Source organism: Gopherus evgoodei, chromosome 9 (assembly GCF_007399415.2).
Source record: "Gopherus evgoodei ecotype Sinaloan lineage chromosome 9, rGopEvg1_v1.p, whole genome shotgun sequence".
Lineage (NCBI taxonomy): Eukaryota > Metazoa > Chordata > Testudines > Testudinidae > Gopherus > Gopherus evgoodei.
Genome location: NC_044330.1, coordinates 36,144,579 through 36,169,055, shown reverse-complemented (window position 1 = coordinate 36,169,055; position 24,477 = coordinate 36,144,579). Strand labels below are relative to the sequence as shown.

General features: G+C 39.4%; 1 protein-coding gene across 1 annotated transcript in view; it reads right to left on the bottom strand.

The window, feature by feature from the left end:
- Positions 1–11,175: 11,175 nt before the first annotated feature.
- Positions 11,176–24,477, bottom strand: part of IRS1 (insulin receptor substrate 1) — a 91,244-nt gene continuing 77,942 nt past the window's right edge. The window contains exon 2 of the mRNA XM_030576267.1: positions 11,176–12,666. The gene's annotated coding sequence lies outside the window, so the exon portion shown is untranslated. The remainder of the gene's footprint in view (positions 12,667–24,477) is intronic.

The window sequence follows — 24,477 nt, the reverse complement described above, 5'->3', positions numbered from 1 at the left end:
TTTTCCTAATAGAGCATTTCAGCACCCTAATCAATCACTCCAGATGGGGCTGTAATAACTGTAACCTTCTTGACAAGACCTCCTTAGCAATGTCTACCCAAAATCAGATGTGAATACAGTAAAGTCCACCTAATCAACTAATTATTACAATGTGAGTAACCAGAGATTCTTCATTGACAATAAGATTTTTTAAATGATTATCCACATGAACAGGAAGAAACTTATTAAGTGGCTAAAAAGCCAAACAATGAATGCTGAAACATGCTGATCATGGCGCGTCTTCAAAGATTTAGTCTATTCAGCATCAGCTTATATCAATGTCAAATGTGAGAAACATCTTGCTTAAATAACACTTAAGACAATGGATTAACACCACAGCTGTTATTGTGAGGTTATTTACTTTACAAGGATTTGTGACTATTTTACAGATTGATGGGGGGTTTATTAAGAAACAATTACATGGCACTATAAGCTAGCAAGGTGTTTAACAAAACAGAAACCAGAGTGTGTCCGTATGCCACAGAATTTACAACAAAGGGCTCAGTTCAGCTCTCACTGATGTCTCAGGGAAAATCCCTTTGCCTTCAGTCACGCAGCTTTTGTTGCAAAGGTCCTGATGCTACAAAGCCCCAAACATGTTCCATTCTTGTTAAAGTCAATGAGAGAGTTTTGAGGTGCTCAGTGCTTCACAGAATGGGATCATAACATACAAGACAAAACACAGGATAAAACAGTTCTAGGAAGGGGAGATGTGGAATGATCACTGGTAAGGTGTCTAACAAAGTTCACAGAAGAAGTGGGTTTGTAAAGAGGGGAGGGTGCTATATTAGTTTAAGTGGAACTCGCTTTTATTTTGGCTGCATACAAAGTCAAAATATGAAGACTAAGAACAGTGCCATCTTTTCAAGGAGGTTTTGAAGATTGAAAGTTTGAAGCTCTTTAGTTGACAGAGCACACAGCTCACTTATTCCCCTAGCTCAGGTTATTCCTAAAAAGAAGAAAAAGCAGCAACCAGAAGCTGTCATTCAGAAAAGCACTTAAGCATGTGCTTAAATCTATACCTATTCAGAATTGGGTTGCCTTAAGCACTTGCTTAAAATCTCTGGACTTAGTGTAGTAAAGATCAGCACAATGGAACTTAAGCAGGAACTTGTAATCCTTACAAGGATTTTTTAAAAGGAGCTTTAGAGACAGCTTGCAGAACCAGATTGAAGTGCTACAATTCCCTGGCAGTCTCACTTCTGCTATGAAGGAACAAACGAGGTGAGGAGAAGGGTGATACCAACATTCTTGGATTAATAACCTCAAGGGCAGAGGATTGAACCTTCAGGTAACTGAGGGTGCTGGCCCAGGACAAGACCACATTAAAGGGGCACAAATCATAGGAGACTAGAACAGCTGGACAAAAGCACTGTTGTTAAAGAAACTTAGCTTTTTGTTTATAGGTTTTTCTACAGCACTTGTCACTGCTGTATCTGATCCCCTCACACACCTTAATTAATGTATCCTCACAGACCACCCAATGGGGTCGGAAAAGTATTATTGTCTTTTCACTGTAAAGAATGAGGCAGAGAGATTCAATGAATAGACCAAGATCACAAAGACATTTATGGTTGAGCCAGGAGCGGAAGGCAGAGGTCTCAAGTCCCAGTTTAGTACTCTAATGTAAAATGCTCTGCATGCAGGTAGCTATAAGAGGTATGGGAACAGAGTCTATGTCACATCTGAGGCATTTTTCTCCCTAATACTGATCTTTTACCACAGATTACAGCCATTTGGTTTGTCTACAAGGACTCAGGCTGGTGGTCTGACCTACCAGAACATTCTGCATTACTCTTGGAAGAACCGCTGATGAGCTCAACAAGGCAGCAGTCTACGCTAGGCTCCTCTAACACACGCACGGGAACTGAGGAGAAATAAAATTCTAGCTTACCTGTTCCTGACCTGGATCCCTCTATCTGGGTGGCAGAAAGGCTGGCGTTAGGGGATAGACCACTATGCTGAATTACTGAGAGAAGCCAGCGGAAGGAGAGCAAAACGGCAGGCTGGAGGACACTCAAACACTCGGAGGGAGCTGGAATGAATGCAGGAGGTCTACTGGCACAGGCAGGCTGAGTTAGACTGTTCTGTTGTGCAGCTGAGGAAAGCCAGAAGATGATGTAGTAAATGGCAGGCTGGGCTGGGCTGCACTGATCCACCCACTCCGAGGGAGCTGGAAGGAACACAAACTCAGCACAGAGTCTTCGGGCTGGCCTAAAAGGAAAGTAGATTTGTTATTGAAAATCTAATACACCTGAAGCCCCACAGTTTGAGAAGAAATTTTCATTCTCTACAGCTCTGCGTTATGGAGAACAGTCAGCCTAACATCGGAATTCAAAAAGGGAAAGAAGAAAATCCTAGCTGCTTTGCGGTGGAGTGAGCTTCCACGTATACACACCACATATACCAGTGAGTGCCCAAGTATAAGAAACTGTGATGGCAAAGAAATAAGTTGCTAATATGATCACTGCCAGGACAGTCTTGATTTTAAGGAGTTTAATATTCAATACTAAGCAAAAAACCAAGCTAGAAATGCTGAAAATCTGCAATCCATTTTAAATACATTTGATATAATCTCCCCTGCTAACCCCATGATATATTCACTGAGACACATGTTCAAAGGGTTTAATAATTAACACAAACACTGCTGTACATGCACAAACATGATGACTTGAAAATACTGGTTCATGACGGGATTAAGATGATCTAGGGCTCTATTCACACCACACCTGGAGCTGCCCATAGCCTTGCCCCTGTGCCTTGGGAGCACAAGCCCTCACCCTTAGGTGGCTCTGCTCACTCACAGAGGGCACCCATCACCACTCTTCTTTGGGAAAGCTAGGCCTTCTCCTTCCTTCAAGCGGGTTAGGGTCTGTCCTACATACAGTAGGTTGGATTCAGCCACCACCCACCTAAGCCAAAAAGACTCTGCTGTGTTGGGGTCTCTGCTTGACACCAGCCCAGAAGAGCTGGAAAGCAGCCCCCACCCAAGCATCCTATGCTGAGGCGATAGTAGCAGGACCTCCCTGAGAACAACCCATTTAAGATGGATGGGGCAACTCATACCTCTCAAAATCATTGCTTCATGCTGTTTGCAGACTCAGGCAGGCATCACTGTGTCATATTCTGGTCCTGTTTTCAAGGTGTTTCCCACAACCACGAGAGCAAGAAACTTGCCTTTGGTTTTGGGGCTTTTTTAAAATGAAACCTGAAATCCTAACCCGACCACGGAACTCCAGGAGTTAGGGCATGCGGGACAGTGTGTTGTACTGTACTGTACTATGTGTACTGATTTCAAAATAAAGAATAAGGCATATTTTGTTGGCAGTCTCCATCCACTTCTTTCCCAAAATTCTAAGAATAAAAACTCAAAACATTAAACTGAAATGGCCAAAATTCAGTCACATACACTAAAATGGTACAATATATTAATATTAGCTTATAAATATTGTGCCTTTTTCCTTCAGTTTTACTATTCAAAACAAAATGACAAGTGGACAAAGAGGAGAGCAGTTTTGATTAGGAAACTTACTGAAGGGAATGCCACAACCACAAGGTAAAGCTGGGGGAGTTAGATATTCCCAGTATTTGACCTTTGATGTTATTTCAGTTATATAACATTAACTGTAAATCATTTAGAAATGTATTGATATTGAGTCCAAAGTGTAAATAATTTATTATTTTGAAAAGAAGGTCCTGAAAAGAATATGGAAGTAGAATCACTGATTCCTGAATGAAACACTGATGTTAGGAAGGCCCCAAAAGAGGAACTTTCACACTCAGCTTTAGTATATCACATGAGGAACTATATAAATTCATCTTTCATCACTGTTTTCTTACCTGTCTTTACACACCTACAGTGACATCAGAACACAGAATTAATGATATTAGTATATGGCAATAGATTGTGATGTCACAAAACTATAGTTTTCACTCATTTCACATTCAAGCAGAAGCTGGAGTGTAAGGAAAAGACTTCCTGTTCAAAGATAAGTATCTGCAAAAATAGTGAAGGCAATATAGCAAATATTTGTAGTTTTTAATGTTTACTACTTTTAAGTTTTTCACCTGGCAAAAGTCAACTCTTCCCATACATCAGTTACAAACCAATTCTATATAAATAAAACTAGATTTAAAAAAATCTGTAGAAGCATTGTGCAAGAGACCAGTTGAAAATGCATCATTTTCTGCAGGTCATGATACTGGTTAGCTTCCCTTCCTTCAATTTGGATGCAACACCCTTTAGCTGCCTACAAATAATGTACAGTAGAACCTCATCGTTACCAACACCAGAGTTACGAACTGACGGGTAAACCACACATTTCATTTGGATTTGACAAGGTAAAGAAACTGTTTCTGTGCTTATTTCATTTGAATTAAGATGGTTAAAAGCAGCATTTTTTTCTGAATAGCAAAGTTTCAAAGCTGTATTAAGTCAATGTTAATTTGTACATTTTTGAAAGAACTATAGTATTTTGTTCCGAGTTGTGTACATTTCAGAGTTACTAATAACCTGCATTCCCAAGATGTTCGTAACTCTGAGGTTCTATTGTAGTTTCTTTTATACGACTGGTTTCACCTGTCTAATCTCAAGAGGGCATAAAGCTTTTTGCTTTCAATCTCAGAGTTCTTAATATAACATCAGAGATGACAGATGCTGGTGTAGCCCTGGTGTAAGAGGCATCTTCAGGCAGCAGGCTCTTTATGTTTGTGTAGTATTATGGGAATTCCCAAGCAGCATTACCCATAGGTCATGGAACAGTCTCATGGCTTGTGTGCTTCAAGAACCATTTTTACAACAGACATCATCAATTCAAACAGAGTTGAGAATGGGACAGGCTCATTTATATATTTCCTAGTCAGAACCATGAAGCAAATTTTTTTTTTTTTAAAGACGAAGTTAAGCTAGGTTACTTCAATCTCTCTAAAAACACACACACACACACACCTGGTTGGTTACATTTATTGGATTGGTATTCTTATGCAGCTTGAAGAGTCTGATCCTGCTCCCACTGAAACCAAAGGGAGAGTTTTGTCACTGATGTCAGTAAGAACTGATCAGGTCCATGTTTAGGAAGTAACTAGCTGTGACATTTTTCTTTCTGAATACAGTGTATTAGTATGTAAGGAGACCACTTTGGGGCTCTCATACTTTTGATATGCTGAGAATGTGGCTGTATTTATCTTTGCACACACATTTTTGGACTTGATGAAGCAAATATAAAATTGGAAGAGCTATTTAAATTAAAACTCAGACCAGCCTGTTAAATCAACATGGAGTTTAAATTGTCAAGACTCAGACTGGAATTGCACATTTTGCTATGAATTGACAAAAGGAACACATTGTGGCACTCCATACCACAGAGCAACACCCTGGGAGTCCCATATTCATCACTTCCATATAATTATTTTTTGTAAAAACTATGCCTTGTGAGGTATCATTTTTAAAGGTCTGATCTGTTGAACATTAATATACTGTTGGATTGCACGAGCTATCATTGTATGTGACGTTATGAAGTTTTGCTACTTGTGTGTTACTAAAATATATTGTGAGGTTGGGAACACCCACAACTAGCTTTTCAAGTACAAACAGTGGAGTAGCCATATGTGCTGATGGTCCATTAAAGAGAATCCACTATCCCAGGAAATGTATACAATGGAGATTTCTCAGAGAGCACACAGACAATGGAGAATGCTTGACCAATGGGGGTGGACCCCAATGTCAAAAACATAGATCTTTCTAACAAGCTGGAAGAAAGTATAAAGAGAGGAAGCAACATGAAATTGTACAGCTATCTGCCAGATGGCTTATAAAATGGCAAGGGGACAAGAGGCACCTGCTCAGAGACCCCATCCAAGAAGCTGTGGTTTCCAAGTGATGAGCTGAGGTTAGATTTTCAGCCTGATTGCATCAACTTTGCTCAACAAAACTCAGTTGAGAATCATACCTTTCTGGACCAGTACAGGGCAGTTATGATTATTGAACATCTTTCAATCCTAGGCTTTGCTAAGGCCTTTGCTACTAGAAGGGATAGTAGAAAGGCATACAGAAGTCTCCTTCATCAGTGGATGGAGAAGGCAGCCCTTACTACCACAACCTCCTTTTGATAGCTTTCTGCTTAAAAGTGAGATGGGAACAGAGTCTCACACTGTAGGAAAATCTGGTCTCTCATGTTCTGATCCAGAAACTTCCTATAAGGATTGGTTTTATAAACCAATTGTCTGCAACTGTGTTCCTCCTGCCAGGCACATTTCTAGCTACAGATTGTTCCTAAAGTGCATTCATGAGCAGCCAAGATCAAAATAATCTATTACCCAATAGCGTGAGAGTCTCTATATTACTTGCTTCCATTTTCTTAGTCCACAAAACTGCCTCATATGCAAACATGTCAAGTGTGGAAGCAGAGAAAAGAATAAAAGGAATTTGAATGCAGATATCTTAACTTTTAGGAATAAAGTAGGAGTCAGGCTAACACAAGCTCTAATAACGTGAGATTTCAGGCAGGGCCTGGGCAAGTGGAAAGTGAGTGGAACAAAAAACTGTAAGAGATACTGGTTTTTGTCCTTGTGTTAGATAAGAATGGAATGTAGACTGTGGCAGAAATTAATGAGAAAAAGTGAGATATCAGGAAGGAATATATATAAACAAGATATGGTTGTTGATCATTATTGTCTGTATCAAAAAGGTATAAATGCTTGCCCTAATTGTTTATCTAACGGAGACCTGCCTGGGATGGGGGGAACCCTTGCCCGTGTGTACTCTCTCCTTGCAAGTGTCAGGAAAATAAACTGTCTCTGACTGGTTGCAACCAACCTGAGAGTGAAGACTATTTTCTTCCACACAAGCAAACTATAAACACAATACAGAAATGAGTTTCAATCCCAAAAATAGGCAAGCACTAAAATCTCACAGAGATGCACCAAAAGCAGAGGGCTCAGATTTAGAACTACTGAAACATACCTGGGCTGAAAAGCAGGACTGGAAGGAACCAAGAAAGGATACCTGATGAGTATTTCTGGGATGTGAAAGACAGCTGGAACAACAGCCTGTTGTAGCACTAGATCTTGCAGGAACCTCCTTTGATGACTATAATCAAAAAGGAACCAACTGAAACATTTGGACAGCATTTATACTCAACAGGTGAGTGCAGCAGGGGACTTGATCTGTGCTTTACCTTACTACTACTGACTTCAGGAATCAAAAAGCTTGACAGCTAAAGGAGCTCCACCAGGCTATACCTAAGGAGACAAGATTGAGGCTATCCTGCACAAGTTGTAGTGTTAGAGAACATTATGTCCCTTGCTACATTACATAAAATCACTGGCTTCAATATCATTCCTCTGTAGGAAGTGGTTAAAACACTAGTGACACTTTATAGTAAATTATTAATGCCTAAAACTAAATGTAAGTATTTTAATTAGGTTTTCTTGATTTGAAATTAGTCCACTGAAAAAGCTAAACATTTCAAAAGCAAACTAGGGCGGTCAAGTGATTAAAAAAAATTAATTGCACAATTAATCGCACCGTTTAACAATAATAGAATACCATTTATTTAAATATTTTAGGATGTTTTCTACATTTTCAAATATATTGATTTCAATTACAACACAGAATACCAAGTGCACTATGCTCACATTATATTTATATTTTATTACAAATATTTGTCCTGTAAAAACAAAATAGTATATTTCAATTCACCTAATACAAGTACTGTAGTGCAATCTCTTTATAATGAAAGTTGAACTCAAAAAAGTAGAATTATGTATAAAAAATAACTGCATTCAAAAATAAAACAATATAAAACTTTAGAACCTACAAGTCCACTCAATCCTACTTCTTGTTCAGCTAATTGCTCAGAGAAACAAGTTTGGTTACAATTTGCAGGATATAATGCTGCCCCCATCTTGTTTACAATGTCACCTGAAAGTGAGAACTGGCATTTGCAAGGCACTGTTGTAGACAACATTGCAAGATTTTACGTGTCAGATGCGCTAAAGATTCATATGTCCCTTCATGCTTCAACTACCACTCCCGAATACATACATATATACTGATGATGGGTTCTGCTCGATAACAATCCAAAGCAAAGCAGACCAACACATGTTCATTTTCATCAACTGAGTCAGATGCCACCAGCAGAAGGTTGATTTTCTTTTTTGGTGGTTCAGGTTCTGTAGTTTCTGTATTGGAGTGTTGCTCTTTTAAGACTTCTGAAAGCATGCTCCATACCTCATCCCTCTCAGATTTTGGAAGGCACTTCAGATTCTTAAACTTTGGGTCGAGTGATGCACCTATCCTTAGAAATCTCACATTGGTATCTTCTTTTCTTTTTGTCATATCTGCAGTGAAAGTGTTCTTAAAATGAACATGTGCAGAGTCATCAGCCGAGACTACTATAACATGAAATATATGGCAAAATGTGGGTAAAACAGAACAGGAGACATACAATCATCCCCCAAGGAGTTCAGTCACAATTTAATTAACGCATTTAAAAAAAAACCAAAACATTATCAACATGGAAGCATGTCTTCTGGAATGGTGGCCAAAGCATGAAAGGGGCATGTGAAAGTTTAGCATATCTGGCACATAAATACCTTGCAATATAGGCTACGAAAGTGCCATGCGAACACCTGTTCTCACTTTCAGGTGACACTTGTAAATAAGCAGCAGTCAGCATTATCTCCTGTAAATGTAAACAAAACTTGTTTGTCGGAGCGATTGGCTGAACAAAAATTAGGACTGAGTGGAATTGTTGGGTCTAAAGTTTTACATGGTTTTGTTTTTGAGTTCAGTTATGTAACAAAAAATAATCTGCATTTGTAAATTACACTTTCACAATAAAGAGATTGCACTACAGTATTTGTATGAGGTGAACTGAAAAATACTGTTTCTTTTGTTTATTATTTTTATAATGCAAATATTTGTAATAAAAATATAAAATGACTACTGTGCACTTTGTATTCTGTGTTGTAATAGAAATAAATATATTTGAAAATGTAGAAAAAGATCAAAAATATTTAATACATTTCAATTGATATTCTATTGTATTCTAAAGGATGTCAATTAGGAGAAAGACTGAACTGTCTCTTCTGACAAAATTGAGCTGAAAGCAAGATTCTCCAATAGTCTATTATTTAAATACATAATAGACAGAAGACAGCATTAGAAGTTGCCCATAACATGGACATAACTTCCTTCCTGTTCCTGAGTGTGCCTTTATTGGAAAATGTTTAATATTTGAGACACAAACATTATTTGAGACATCTGACATTTAAAATTCTAGCAAACCAGGTTAGTGTCAAAGACTAAAAGGATCAGGATTTGTTTACAGTTCGGTGGTACATGTGCCAGCTCAGCAGCAAATTGAGCTTGACTACAGCAATCCTCAGAACATAAGGTATAAATGCTGCTAATACCACAGGAGACTGGTTCAATCTTTCTCCAGCTTCTGTTCCATTCATTCTCTAATGGTGATATGAAACTATTGCTAAAGCCACATATGAATGGACTCAGGGCTGCCCAGAGGATTCAGGGGGCCTGGGGCAAAGCAATTTCAGGGGCCACTTCAATAAAAAAAATTTGCAATATTATAGAATATTATATTCTTGTGGGGGGCCCAGCAGGGCCTGGGGCAAATTGCCCCACCTGCCCACCCCCCCCGGACGGCCCTGAACAGACTTCTAAATTGTTATTGTCCCAGTCAGACAAAACTTTAGATACAAGCAGCTTTCCTTTGAAAAGGATTGAAGGCAAAACTAAGCCAAAACCAGTCAGGGAAAATAAACGATGTAAAACTGATCCCAACTGTACAGTTTAGTAACTTAAGAAATGAACAGAACAAGAAAATGCATAATCCAACCAGATAATACTATATTTCTTGAAAAGGTTTACAAGCTTTAATATAATAGGGTTTCCTTCATGATGTCCGAATGTTGTTTTTTTTTTAAGTAAGTTGTGGAAAAGTGTAAAAACAAGGAGAAAAAATATTACGAGATTTAAGTTTGTTATGAATGCATTTTGCTTCATGAGATTTTTCAATAAATATTTGCTGAAATAGGCATTTTTATTTTTACTAAGAAAAAACAAGCACCAACATAAAAAGAGTTAGAGTAAATTAAAGTTAGCACTATGTATAACAGTGTTAACTGCAACAGGAATGGAAGAGTGCTTTCACTCAACACATTCCCTTCCACCCAATATGATGGCAAACGCTGATTTTTAAATTAAATTGAATAAAAAGTCAATACCCTTACACAAGTTTTGTTCACAGATATGTAATAGAAAGGGTATTCAATACTTCATTTTAAAAAAAACAATTAATTGTAGCTTACGGTAGCTACAACCTATTTATTTGAATAATTGCTAGAACATGCAAATTATCTGAAACAATGCAGAGTGCTTTGGCCACGAAATACTCAGGCATCAAGGTTAATTTAACAGCAGCACTGGCCAATATTCAGCAACGGAATGAAATGCAGTGAACACTCATATTATAATAATTTGTTAAAACAGACAAAGTTGTGTGCCAGATATTTACTTTAAAACACATGCAAGTTTTAATTGCAATTTAAATTTGTAAAGAAAAGCTGAAGGATTCCAAGGTGCAACGCAAATGAAGAAAGGTAACATAGGTTTACAAGTGTTGGTCTGACATTTATGTGCTTTATGGTGTAGCCATTAATGTTTCTTCAGTAAAAACCATGTCAATGCCCTTCAAGAATAAATGGACCAAATCCAAGGGACTAGATTGGTGTTTTCTATAGGAGAGGGGCAAAGAAAAGGGTTCGAGCCTTTTTCTGGCATCAACTTCTTTGGAGAGAGGCTTTTTGTGGGCAAAGGCAAGAATTTCAAAGGCAGCACACTCTAACTCTGCCTATCTTGAAGGAGGATGAGAAAAGAAACCCATCCCCTGCAGCTCAAGGGCCATACTGCAGAGATAGGTACTGTTCCAATGGCCTGTCTCTCCTTGGGAATGCAGCTCCTGAACTGACAGTGGCCTAGAGCTGCTAAACATAAGCAGCAGAAAGGACATAGGATGAACCACTACAGCTTCAAGTTATATTATTGCTTGACCATCTTTTCACATGGGAATCCAGAAGCAGAGCCTGACCTCTGTTGCTCCACCCCACATCAAAATAGTGAAGCCCTGCAGGTGCTATTCATGGAAATTCTCTGAATCAGAGAAGGGCACAGAATAGTGCCACAGAAGCAGCACTGCCCCACTGCCTCTTTAGCACACAGTGAACTCCAAAAAATTGTCTAGGCCACTTTTTTTAAACTAAACATGGAAGTCCACACACTGCTTCCAATGAAGCCTGTGTGAATTTTTTCATTGACTTCTGTGGAATGAGGAGGAGTGATAATTTCCTGGAAACATGAAAAGAGTATGAGTGAAGTAACACAGAGACGTGTGCTCCCTATTAATACAGTGTATTACCTAACTATGCTTGAAATTTGAACTCAGAAGTAGCAAGGTCTATGGTAACCTGCCACCATTCATGGTAGCACAAAAAGAAAATGTCAGTAGAATGTCTGAGTGCATGGGTAGACAATTGAGACAATTTACCAGGAAAAAAATAAGCAGATAAAACAGTATCTAGTTTATTATGTATAGAAAGATTTCCAGAATTTACAAACACCCACATTTTTCATTCCAGGAAGTTTTGATTTGAAGACTTCACCCATGGTTCTTTTTTTTTCCTTTTTTCTCCTAACAATATATACAATGGAAGACTTTGATTTCTTTTTTCTACTTTTTGTAAGTTTCTGTGCAACAGATGAGTTCAAGTTGATACTTGTAAATACCATCTACAGTAAGTTTATCTTCATTTGAGTTAATACAGCCTATTTTACAAGAGGAGTATAAAATTATTATTTTTTTCTTTTGGAAAGAATTTAGCTCAACATCAGGGTTATCTTACAACTGATAGTATCAGTAAATATGACTGTACAATCAAGGCCCAGGGGCCAATGATTCATATTATATTATTTCTGAATTACAATCTTAAAACAAGAATAGTACCCTATTCTATTCTTATTAGCCTTGTTTTAAGCAGGTTCCCCACTCTGTTTACAACAGAATATAGTATACCTCAGTTCCACATCAAAAAAAGATGTGCTGTAGGAAAAGTTACATTTTAATTAAAAAAAGTACATGTATAAATCAAAACCTATGTTAAATATTTAATACTCTTCAACCAACATTAACAGTTTTGTATGTAATAATTTACAAGGATGATTTGTCATACAGGTTTTCAGCAGCAAATGAAATGTAATGTATCATGTAAATGTGCTAGTACAATATCCATTCTCACCATGACATAGTGGTGGGCACATCAGTTCATTGTGTCCAGCTAAGTCCTTATGGTAGAGGATGAAGTAATAGAGACTCATTGTCCAGGTGTCACAGTGCTTTTGCTTGGCACAACATAGAATGTGCAGTTCAGTCAACTAACTCCTGAGGTTTGTGTAAAGTAAAGTAAAGTAAACAAACTGAACTGATGCATCGTACCCATCTATGGACGAGGAGGAGGATGTGAGGTCCTAGTTGTGATTCATGTAACATTTATAGTCTGGATACCCATGAGTTAAAAGAAGGATTTGCTGAGGTTGTATAGGTCATCATTCTGAAATTGAAAGAGAAAAAAGTAACCATCTTAGGCTAGTAAACACACTGCTTATAATTACTGCTTTGAACAACAAAAATGACATGTGCCATTCAAACTTCAGTCTTTAGCACCTTAGAAAAGAGTAACATATATAAACAGTACTAAAACATGTAATAATTACTGAAGTATCAAAGATGCTGAAAACCAGAAATATATTTTAAATGTCTTTGAGAGAGTCACATGTGGAAAAAAGAAAACAATTAAAAGTGTTTATACTGATTAGATTCCTTGACACCAGTTTCTATATCAAAGAAAAAAGTCCAGACCATTATACTTCTGGGGTGTTTTGTACTCTCTGCAAGGAAGTTTTTGGTTACATTTCTGACCCCACTTTCCAGCCTACCCATCTGCACAATTTCTTGTATGAGAAGGTGCCATGCATCACTCAACATGCCCACCACTGACCATTAGTAAGTTATAAAAAGCTATAAAAATGCAAATTTTGAATATTCCCAGGGAGCCAGAAGTCAGGACATATTGGTGATATCCACTGACATCTTTTTAAAAATGTAGTTCATATCAATGACAGAATATCGATGCCTCATCCACGCGGTGTGTTAGTCTGTACTAGCAGGGTATAAATTCTAGTATAATCCAGCATGTCATGCATCAACTGGCCCATGTTGACCCTAGTGGCATGCACTAGAAGTTCCCTAGAGCATCAGGACTACTAGACTAGAATTTACATCCCACTGATGCGGACTAATGCATCGTACAGGCAATCCTCACAGGATGTTGCAGCCATAATTCTGCTTCTGAGTCTACTCTCAGTAGGGAAGTTATGACATCATTAAAACTAGGACTTTGACAAAGTGACCCACCCACCAGTGAAAAATACTCCATGACACCACTACTTTCTGTTTTACTTCTGGCCTAAATAGAATTTATAAGCTAAGATTCAGATTTTATTAAATGTGTATTTTTTCATAACATATACTATGTCCTAAAAAGATAGAGTAACAATATATTTCCCCCCTGCAAATAAAGACTTCCGATAGGGACACAAGTCAAAACTGAAAAGGCCTCCTGTCCTGTACTCTCTCATTTCCCAAGAAACAGAACTTACTCTGCGTGGTCCTCCAAGTGAAAGGAAAATCTATCCTTGCAAATGATGTGCGGTATGCTGTGAAAACTCCCTGGAGAATTCTCTCACAGATCTCTCATTTACTTTCAACTTTCTCCTGAACTCATATTGCAATCTACTGGAATGTTCCTACTAGAATATATATATACAGCTTAACATAGCTTCACGGCTTTCAACTATGTTGGACCTATAAAAAGACAGTAATGCCACACTTTATTAAAGGAGGAGTGACAAAGAAAGAAATTGACCAATTTAAACTGAGAAGTAGTGAAATGTGCATGATTTGCTTTTCATTTCATATCTGGCTCTAATCCAGCATAGCTGAATGAATTTAGTGCAAGAACAAACTGTACTCAGTAGTATAGTCACATGCTCCAACCTGCACAGTGGAAGAAACACGGAGGGAAATGTACAGTTTTTCTACTTATGTCAAGCTTGTTGTTTTGAGATATTTTCAATAAATAAAAACAATTTTCAGCGTCAAAGCAATATATAATATCTATTATCTAATGTTTCTGTAATCTACCTCAACTCCCAAATCTGTCATGCATTACTTATAAAAATCCTCTCTTGCTTCCGTCAACACAACCAGTACCATCAAGATTCTTTGTAAATAAACCTGGTGCAATCTCTGGGTGTTACTCTCCAGTCTTCTGTACACAAGAGAAAAAGCATTTACTGGAGACAGGGAAATATTACCTAGTGAAACCATTCAGAAACTTCAGCAGTTCTGAAGAAAATAGTAATTATGGAAGACTAGGTGCATAAGCTACCAAAACCTTTGGGAAAGTGAAACAGGGTGAACGCTGGGGAAGGTTGTGTATCTAGGAATTTCTGTGACTCAGGATGACTGGTCAAAAATATATGGAGCAGTAACTGCAGCACGCTTTCAATACATGTAAGCTGGCTCTCAGTAGTTCCTTAGAAAAGCACCATGAAAAGGATATTAGTAGTAGTAGTAGTAACAACAACATGGGTCAGTTTCAGATCTATTACCACACCTTCTACATCTGCAAGGTTACAACAGGATACGATACTCTTGTATAGATTTCCTGAAAATTCTCCTGACACACTACTGTGAAGTTATATAAGCAACTTCAGTTTCCTTGTAAAATAGTTTGGAGCAAGGACAGCTGATAACCCATACTATAACTACACAACTGTAGTGCATGGTCTGACTGATTCCACACACAACAAAAACAAAGATAACATCCATAATGAAAGCAGACCTGCTTCCTCAAGGTCACTGTACTATCGCCGTAACTATATAGCATAAATAGGGCCTTAGATCTGTGGAGTCTGTGTGTGTGTACATAAATGAGAACTTATGAAGTGCTTCACCACTAAGACTTAAAAACTTTACAGTATTTCTTGACTTCTGTGACAAAATAACTGAATTTATTGTGGGAATGATTCTCATCTTGTGAGGACGCCCTTGTCTGAATTAAATGGACAATACTGGGTCTCATCAGAAAGAGCTCCCAACATTAGAGATTAGAGGGGTAGCTGTGTTAGTCTAAATCCGTAAAAGCAACAAAGAGACCTGTGATACCTTACAGACTAACAGACGTATTGGAGCATAAGCTTTTGTGGGTGTCTGACGCATGTCGTCTGACAACGTGGGTATTCACCCACGAAAGCTTATGCTCCAATACATCTGTTAGTCTGTAAGGTGCCACAGGACTCTTCGTTGCTTTTTACAAAATCAGAGACACACCTGGGAGAGGTAGTAGCTATTGAGAAGACTACTTTGATAGACAGGGAATATAAAAACACTTCTCACAGGAGTTGAATCAAGTTAGCACCATAAGAACCAGAATTGAAAATTGTGCTCTACAACCTTGTAGGGTGAAATCTGAGTAGCCTTCATAGAAAGCCTCTTAACATTGGGATGGGCAGAAAACCTCCTTTTACTTAACATAACAACACAATGTAGTGAACAGACCTTTTAACTTGGACATTTATTTGTCCCATTTAAAAGGTCCTCCTGGATGAACTCCAGGCTACCTCTAACCGACTCCAACATCACATTTAGCCCATGGACTTAAGTTAATTTTGTAGACTTCTTTCTAGGGGCTATTACTGTTAATAACCTGTGTCAATTTTTGTTTTTGTCACCTCTTTCAAAACACAAGACAGTTAGGATAAGCCTCTCTGGCCCTGGATGGAGGACTGGCCCTTGTGATAGTTCTCTGAGTCAGTGGCATCAGGCGATACTATGCTAGGTTGATTTTTCTTTTTTAAATAGGATTTCCAGTGTTCCTCTGTTGAGGGAACAAACAAAACCATGGGACCTTCACCTCAGCCAATGGACAGGACAGGGTGAAATACTGACAGGATAAACAGGAATTAATGGATTTCTCTCACATGAGTTCTTGTCAGGGAAGCTTATCTGTGCACGAAATCAGTATTCCCAATAGGCTTCAATAGGGACTGGACTTTTGTTAAGGCACAATTTGTTTTTTTGTCATGGGTGCCTCCATTTTTGTTTAACATTCCTACAAGACAAGACTTTGTACCTTACAGTACCTATTATATCCTAAGATGCTTCAGAAACTATCATTCTGTATCTGATTTCTCTAAACACAGAGCCCTGATTAACAGAACTGTCCAGGAAGTGATATGAGATCATTTCCTGTTTCTTTATTCATTATTATAACTACCATGATCCTGGAAGAGATCCTGAAGCACTTTGCCAGACCAAACACTAATGATCAGAGTGGAAAAAGATGGCATCCATGTGCCAAGTAGGATTATTATCTGTAAGATCATACAATGAGAATATGAACACAAGCCTCCTTCAGATCTATGGAAGACAGAAAAGGTCTCTGTAGATAGTTGTCAAGTAGACTTGAGAACATCTGATCATAGGCTCCTGTAGACACTTATTCGGATGTTCAGGCAGAGCCCAGTCCTCTATCCCTAATTCTCCCCGTTTAGAAATATAGTAGGATGAGGAACTGCCCCTGAGTTTCCTCTGCCAGGGAATGGGTTGTATTACTCCAATCTGTAATAAATGATGGAGGATTGCCTTCATGTCCTGCCATTTCCATAGTTGGTTTAAGACAAAACCATGCATTTGATTCTTCCATAGCTCAGAATCCCCCTGCTCTGGATAATGTTTAGGAACTTAATTTTGACCAATGGCGAATACCTATTAGTTCCCAAATTTAAAGAGCCTGGCACCAATCGGGGGAGGAGGGGGGTTATTTGGGGGTGGAGAGGTCTACTCAAGACACAGCTGGCAGGAAGTCATGAAGATTGCTCTGAAAATATCCATCATCACTTTAACTCCTTTCACCCCAAACTTGTTCCAACCACCAATGCAAAATGGTATTTTCTCCTGTTGTACTTCAGGGGCTACTTCAACTTGCCATATGATCTGTACTCTTTTGCACTGTGTTTGGCAGGTGCCTGGATTATAAACTAACTTTTCTGGTGACTCCATGACCACCTTGTTTCTTGCCTTCCATAACATTTTATACTGATATAACAAGAAAGGAGGAAGCCAATTTTATAGGAATTCACTCTCAATGACCAAAGACTCTCATGCTTACAAGAAACAGAGTTGTATCCCAGTATTCAGAGTGAGAGAGATATATGGCATACCTAGTGTGAGCACAGAGAAAGTGGTTGTCAAAAGACATTTTCCAGAGAGAAGCTCTTAGGCTGTGAAATCTTTAGTTTTGAGAGGCACTACACATGCAGTACTACCCAACGTTAGCACAGCTCACGCAAGGCATATGGGGATTACAGATTGTCAGACAATTCCACGTAAGTCCTCCTGAGTGAGGAGCCCACTCTTTCTGGTCAAAATAACCTTCAGCTGGAAATGCTGAGTCTTTAGCCACCAGGAAAGATAGCCTTGTCCATCTTCTGTAGTGTCACCAGGTTGGACTTTGACTGCTACACGCAAACAACGGTATTTAAAATGAAGGCAAGAGGACTATAAAGTAGTAAGTGGTGGGACAAGAGGCCTCTTGACATTTGTTGTTCTGCATCGTGGGCCACTCTCATCCTTCCACATGCAGCTTCGGGGGGAATCTGATGTAGAAGGTGGTGGGGTATGATGATTAAGGCTATGTTTTAATCACGGGTATTTCTAGTAAAAGTCATGGACAGGTCATGGGCAGTAAACAAAGATTCACAGCCAATGACCTGTCCATGACTTGTGTTATACACCCCTAACTAAAACTTAGACCAGGGAGTTGCAGGGTGGTTGCCTGAGATCCCCGCTGGTGGGGGGGGGGGAAAGAGGGTGCACAGGAGGTGGTGCACCGCCTGGGACCCCTGCTGGTGTTGGGTGGAGGTGACAGGGGGCGGCCCGTCAGGCTCCCTACCAGGCGCCGCGCAGCTCCCTGGAAGTGGCCAGCATGTCCCTGCAACTCTTAAGGGGAAGGAAGCCCAGGAAGGCTCCGTGTGCTGCCCCGCCACGAGCTCCAGCTCCCATTGGCCAGGTACTGCAGCCAATAGGAGCTGCAGGGTGGTGTCTTCAGGCAGGAGCAGCACGCAGAGCCCTCTCGCCCCTCCACCTTAGAGCTGCAGGGATATGCCAGCCACTTCCAGAGAGGGTCTCCTCCCGCACCCCAACTCCCAGCCCTCAACTCCCTCAAACACCCAAACTGTCCCAACCGCGGCCAGGTCACTGGCCCGGGACTGCCTGATCTGCTCTGGCAGCCCCAGAGCCAGCCACACCAGAAGTCACAGAGGTCATGGAATCCTTGACTTCCATGACAGACACAGAGCCTTAAAGATGATCCATAATGGCAGCTGAGCGTTACAGCCTGGTTGGAATGGCAGAGTGACGTGCAGCAGAAGCTAGGTACAATAGCCCAGATGGAGGACGATGGTGACACAGCAAAGGACATTAACCTCTTTTTCCCAGTCTTACGGATGGTTAGAAAATCCTATTAGTTTCTTATGATATCTCCCCACAGAGCATGAGAGGGGGTATAAATATTTATCGAAGAGCCACAGACCTTGGCCACAGTATCAAAATGCTCTCTCTTCTGTGTTTTGTTTTATTATGTTGGTGGGGGGGGCGTTCGGGGGGGGTGAGGAGGTTGTTCTTTTTGATCCTCTCATCCTGATTCAGACAGTGACTCTTCCTCCTTCGAGGAGGAAGAATTTTTATTAATAAAATAATATTTCCTTCCCCTGTGGCGTTTGGCTCTGTGCTCCTGATTGAAAGGGTGAAGTGACATTGGGCTCAGGGATTACTCTAGAAATATTTCAGGTGATTAGGACCCTCAAAGAAGTTGTGTTTATTGTCTAAGCTGAGGCTCATTTCAAGGTCTCTGGCATTATGACTCACAAGAAGATAGTGAGAGAGACCACCTGTCACTGGAGTCAGCTTTATCAGTCCTGTTTGCAGCTTTTTTGCTAGAAGGTGACCCTGCCCAGATTGGAATGTGAGGGAGAAACTGCATTCTGTGCACAGAGAAAGCTAAATTGCCCCATAGGACACTTGAGTGAGGGCTGTCTAAAATATGAGATGCAGACTATCATAACCTTAGTCCCAGATTTGGACCTTAGCGTCCAAAATATGGGGGTTAGCATGAAAACCTCCAAGCTTAGTCACCAGCTTGGACCTGGTACTTGCTGCCACCACCCAAAAAATTAGAGTGTTTTGGGGCACTCTGGTCCCCCCGAAAAACCTTCCCTGGGGACCCCAAGACCCAAACCCCTTGAGTCTCACAACAAAGGGAAATAATCCTTTTTCCCTTCCCCCCTCCAAGTGCTCCTGGAGAGATACACAGACACAAGCTCTGTGAATCCCAACAGAGTGACTCCCCCTCTCTGTTCCCAGTCCTGGAACAAAAAGTACTTTCCTCTTCACCCAGAGGGAATGCAAAATCAGGCTAGCCACTTCAACACACACAGATCTCCCCTGATTTCTTCCTCCCACCAATTCCCTGGTGAGTACAGACTCAAATTTCCCTGAAGTAAAGAAAAACTCCAACAGGTCTTAAAAGAAAGCTTTATATAAAAAGAAAGAAAAAATACAAATGGTCTCTCTGTATTAAGATGACACAATACAGGGCAATTTCTTAAAAGAATATTGAATAAACAGCCTTATTCAAAAAGAATACAAATCAAAGCACTCCAGCACTTATATTCATGCAAATACCAAAGAAAAGAAACCATATAACTTATTATCTGATCTCTTTGTCCTTACACTTAGAAACAGAAGATTAGAAAACAGAACTACTTCTCCAAAGCTCAGAGAAAGCAGGCAGCCAGAAAACAAAGACCTCAGACACACAATTCCCTCCACCCAAAGTTGAAAAAATCCGGTTTCCTGATTGGTCCTCTGGTCAGGTGCTCCAGGTGAAAGAGACATTAACCCTTAGCTATCTGTTTATGACACAGACCTTTCCTTGAGCCTTTGGCTTTCCAATCTAGCTTTCTGTATGAAACCTGCCACTTCAGAGCCTCGGCTGCAGAAGCAAGAGTCATGGAGAAAGAGTCTCCAAAAGGCAAGTACAGTCTGGGGGCCGAACTGATATTAAGATGGCCAAATTATTGACCCAAATTGTTACCCAGCAATTTGAAATAAAATTTTGGAGTTTTCCTCAGAAAATATCCGTAACAGTGGATCCTCATCTGTGAAAGATGAAAATACAATCAAAATAGAATATAGTTAGAGACAGTTTATTACAAAATGATCTACAGATTATCCCAGCAGGCTAAACATTAAGAGGTTTTATTTGTACATTAAATTACTCTAGTCCAGGATTTCATACTCATACTCAATGCTGAAATACAAAAACTTAACAGCTATATACTACCTCTTCTTGAACAGGCTGTTTATTATTCCCTAGTTTTCACCTTTGTCAAATAAAAATCCAGTCCTCTCTCAATTTTGGCCATTTGGGACCAAAATTAAATTTTGACTTCATTGTTTTGTCCAGTAAATTAAACTGCAAAAATAGATTTCTGAATAAACCTCAAGTTAAGTGAGTACCAGAGCATTAGGAATATATGATCTCACTAATGCACCATACTGAGATTTAACACAATACTTCAGGTGCAAATGCAGAAAACCAAAAAGGAGAGGGAATTTTTCTTTAAAGTTATGACTCGGATATACACGGCACAATTAAATATGGAACTGTATATCATTTTATACATATATATTTTATACAAGGTTCCTGAATTAAACCGTTAATTAAGTAATGCCCAATTATATTGCCTATCCTGACAAAGATAAATCTGCTTCACTAATTTGCATGTGTTAGACTGTGCAACCTGGACTCACACTGACAAACGTTACATGACGAGTAGTATGCTTTTCAATGGCAGAAGTTGTGGTGTCTCCTTTAAAATTATTCGATGGCAAATGCAGAAATTATTCTTTTATTATGGTGTTTTTGCATCATGTTCTAATTTTAGGTACTGAACTTGCTGTCCAGAGTTTATGCCACATATTTTACTTGAAATTTTCTACAACAGTGAAACAGCAGGGATAATATACTATGATTCCAGTAGCACATGTTCAGCATCTGATTTACAGACTCAAAATAGCCTAAACAGAACATAACAAATTTTAGTTTGCAATCCATTGGTAGTACATTTAAAAATACATTTCATATTTTCCAAAATTTTACTAAATTAAAAAGGACTCAAAATGTTTAAGTTTTTCTGTCAAAACAGTAAGAGCATTTTATTTGTCCTCTCCCCAGTGTACTAAGGTGAAAACATTATTTAAATTGTTTCAATGGGGAAAGCGCCTGATATAGATTTAAGTCATCATCTGGGTGTCCTACTGTTTCTTATCAAGAAGCACCAGTGTTTCCTTAACAACATACAAAACAGCACACAAAAGACAAATGTTCTAATAGATGGTGCTAGGACTGGAGCGAGCTGAGGTAAGGATCATTAACATTACTGACATCATTGCTGGCAGCTTAACAAAAGGGAAAACCTGTGTTTAATCTATTTCCTACTCACCACAGGCTGTAGCTGAGTCCCCAATAATATGGTTTGTGGTTAACTTTATGGAAGAAGTTGGTAATGCAAGAAAAATGTACTGAAACAACAAGCATCTTTAAAAGTTACTACATGGTATGTTTGACAAGTGATCTCTGCTCATCATCTCTTAAAAGATACAGTTAACACTAATGTATGATCCAGTTGGCAGAACTTTCTTTTCACTGGATTTTTAGGCCAGACTGGATACAAGACAGCTCAACTGTAGTTCCCAATACTATTAAAGTCTATTTTAAGATTTCATATTAGAAACATATGATTTACATCTCCTGGAGAAAGCAACTGAAGACTTTCTGAAGTTTACTTATTTCCCTTTAGGGGTAAATAAAAAGGGGGGGGGGGAGGGGCATTTAAGTCTTTAACTATTCTAAAACAGAAAATAGTCTAGACAAAAAGAATTTTTTTTCCTGAAGTCAACTGACACCTCATGCATACAAGGGAAGTGTGCTTAAAAAGTATTCAATTTATCCTCCTCATTCTTTCCTCCCCAAGCAATTCTCATTGAAAACACACAAGACTAAAATATCTCCAAGCTATGAAAATGAAAAATAGGGCTGTGTTAAAGCAAAAGAAACATTCCAGTCTTCCATTTAAATTTCTTATTCTGATTTATTGGGTGCCAACATTGTGTTTGGTGCTGTATAAGGAATACGTAAAACAGTCCCATGCAAACTACATGATTATCCTGTTTAAAAGAAGAAATGCAAGTATGTACTTTTCTTCACAATAATTTGATTCAGCTGAAACTGTTCTCAGTTCAGCAAATAGATGCAACTAGTTTACTGCTGCTTAACATGCCAGGCAAATAGGGCAAAATGCATCTCCAATAATACTGGATCTACTTGATATACTGTGACATTACATTGTAATTTCAACTGAACGTCAACACAATAAAAAAAGCACAGATAGAAATGGGGGAACAACTAGAAGAGCACAGACAGAAATGGGGGGCAACAGCTAGAAGGTGATTAAGGTAGGAATGTCTCTCCCCTCCTTCACAAAGGTAGCAACAAGGAAATTTAAAAAACAAAAAAACACACCCTTACTGTATCAGTTTAACAACTGTTTTGTCTGTTTGTTTGTTTTGGGGGGAGAAACGGGTCACCATACATGACAAGATTCCTGGACAGACTGAAAAACTGTCAATTATGGGGTGGTGCTAGAATACTGATTACCGTAACAATAAACCGGGCTACCATTCTACCTTCCTGTATTGTAGGCAGGAAAAAACCCACACACACTTTGGATGAGGTTAATCTAAGCAAAACAGTGCCTGTCTAATATACAGCCTGGATTTTTCAGACTGCTGTCACAGTTTTTCGCTACCCCTAATTCAGAATCCTGCTCCGCAAGACCTGGACAGATGCATCTCTGCTGAACATGGACAGTCTGCTCTGCAACCGCTAAGCTCTTGGTCAGGCAGCTACCTTGGAGGTTTGGAAAAGCAAAACACTCAAGACCTCTATTCAATACAGATAGCGTTTCAAACTGGGAATTGTGTGAAGAGGTTTACTTTATTCCAAACCCCACATTTTTCTTTGTCCTCTCCCCATCCCTACAACAGATATGCGGAAATCAAGCTCTTCCCAGCTTCAAGACTCTTTTCATTTGGTGGGAAGAATCTCTCTCCAGAATTTTACAGACAAGGCAGGACTAATTATGGGGGAGAAGGAATTTAATTTTTTTTAAATTTCTTCCCCATCCCTTGCTTTTCCTCTTTTTATTCTTCCTACCTCCCCTTGTGGGTCCAGAGACAGAATAGGCTCACTGCTCCTCCATGCATGTGATAAGAGGCAACTAAAAGGGGGCTGCCTGGACAGGGATGGGTTCCGCCAGGTTAGAAATTTACCCAAGACACACTGTATGATGAGCAAGTCAACAATGTCCATACCGGATTGGTTGCAGCCTGGGTTAATAATGACCACACCATCCGTCTCCAACCAGGACGGATGCAACAAGTATACTACTGGTGTAACCCCAACAAGAAGGATCCGTGAAACAGATGATATCACTATAGCCACACGGAATGCAAGGACATTGAGATAAATGGGAGGTGAAAGAACTCACGTACAAAATGGAACAATACACTTGGCACCTCCTACTAATCTCTGAGGTCAGATGGAAGAATTTGGAGAGGCGCTAATGGAATAAGGCTATGTACTCTATTACAATGAAGAGGACAAACATGTCAATGATGTAGGATTTCTTGTGTATAAAGATGTCAAGAATTCAATATTAGCATGCCACCCAACATCCAGCAGTCTTATTTCCCTCTGTCTAAAGGCAGTACCGTTTAATATCACAGTGGTACAAGTCTACACCCCCACAACAGACTATAATGATGAGCAAATTGAAGATTTTACAATCAGCTCCAAGACATCATCGATAAGGTACACAAGCAATATATCCTGATTGTAGAGGGAGATTGGAATGCTAAAGTGGGTACTGACGCACAGGCAGATTGGCAAGATTATTGTGGCCCGTTCTGTAATGCGGTAACGAATGAGAGAGGATTGAGAGACTTTTGGAGTTTGCCAGCTATAACAATCTGGTTCTTGCAAACACATTAGAAGCACATAAAGCATCCAGATGATCAACATGGCATGCACCTGATGGCCTACATCACAGTCAGATGGACTACATCATAGTGCAAAACCTATTTCGTTCTGGGATTAACAGAGCTAAAACAAGGA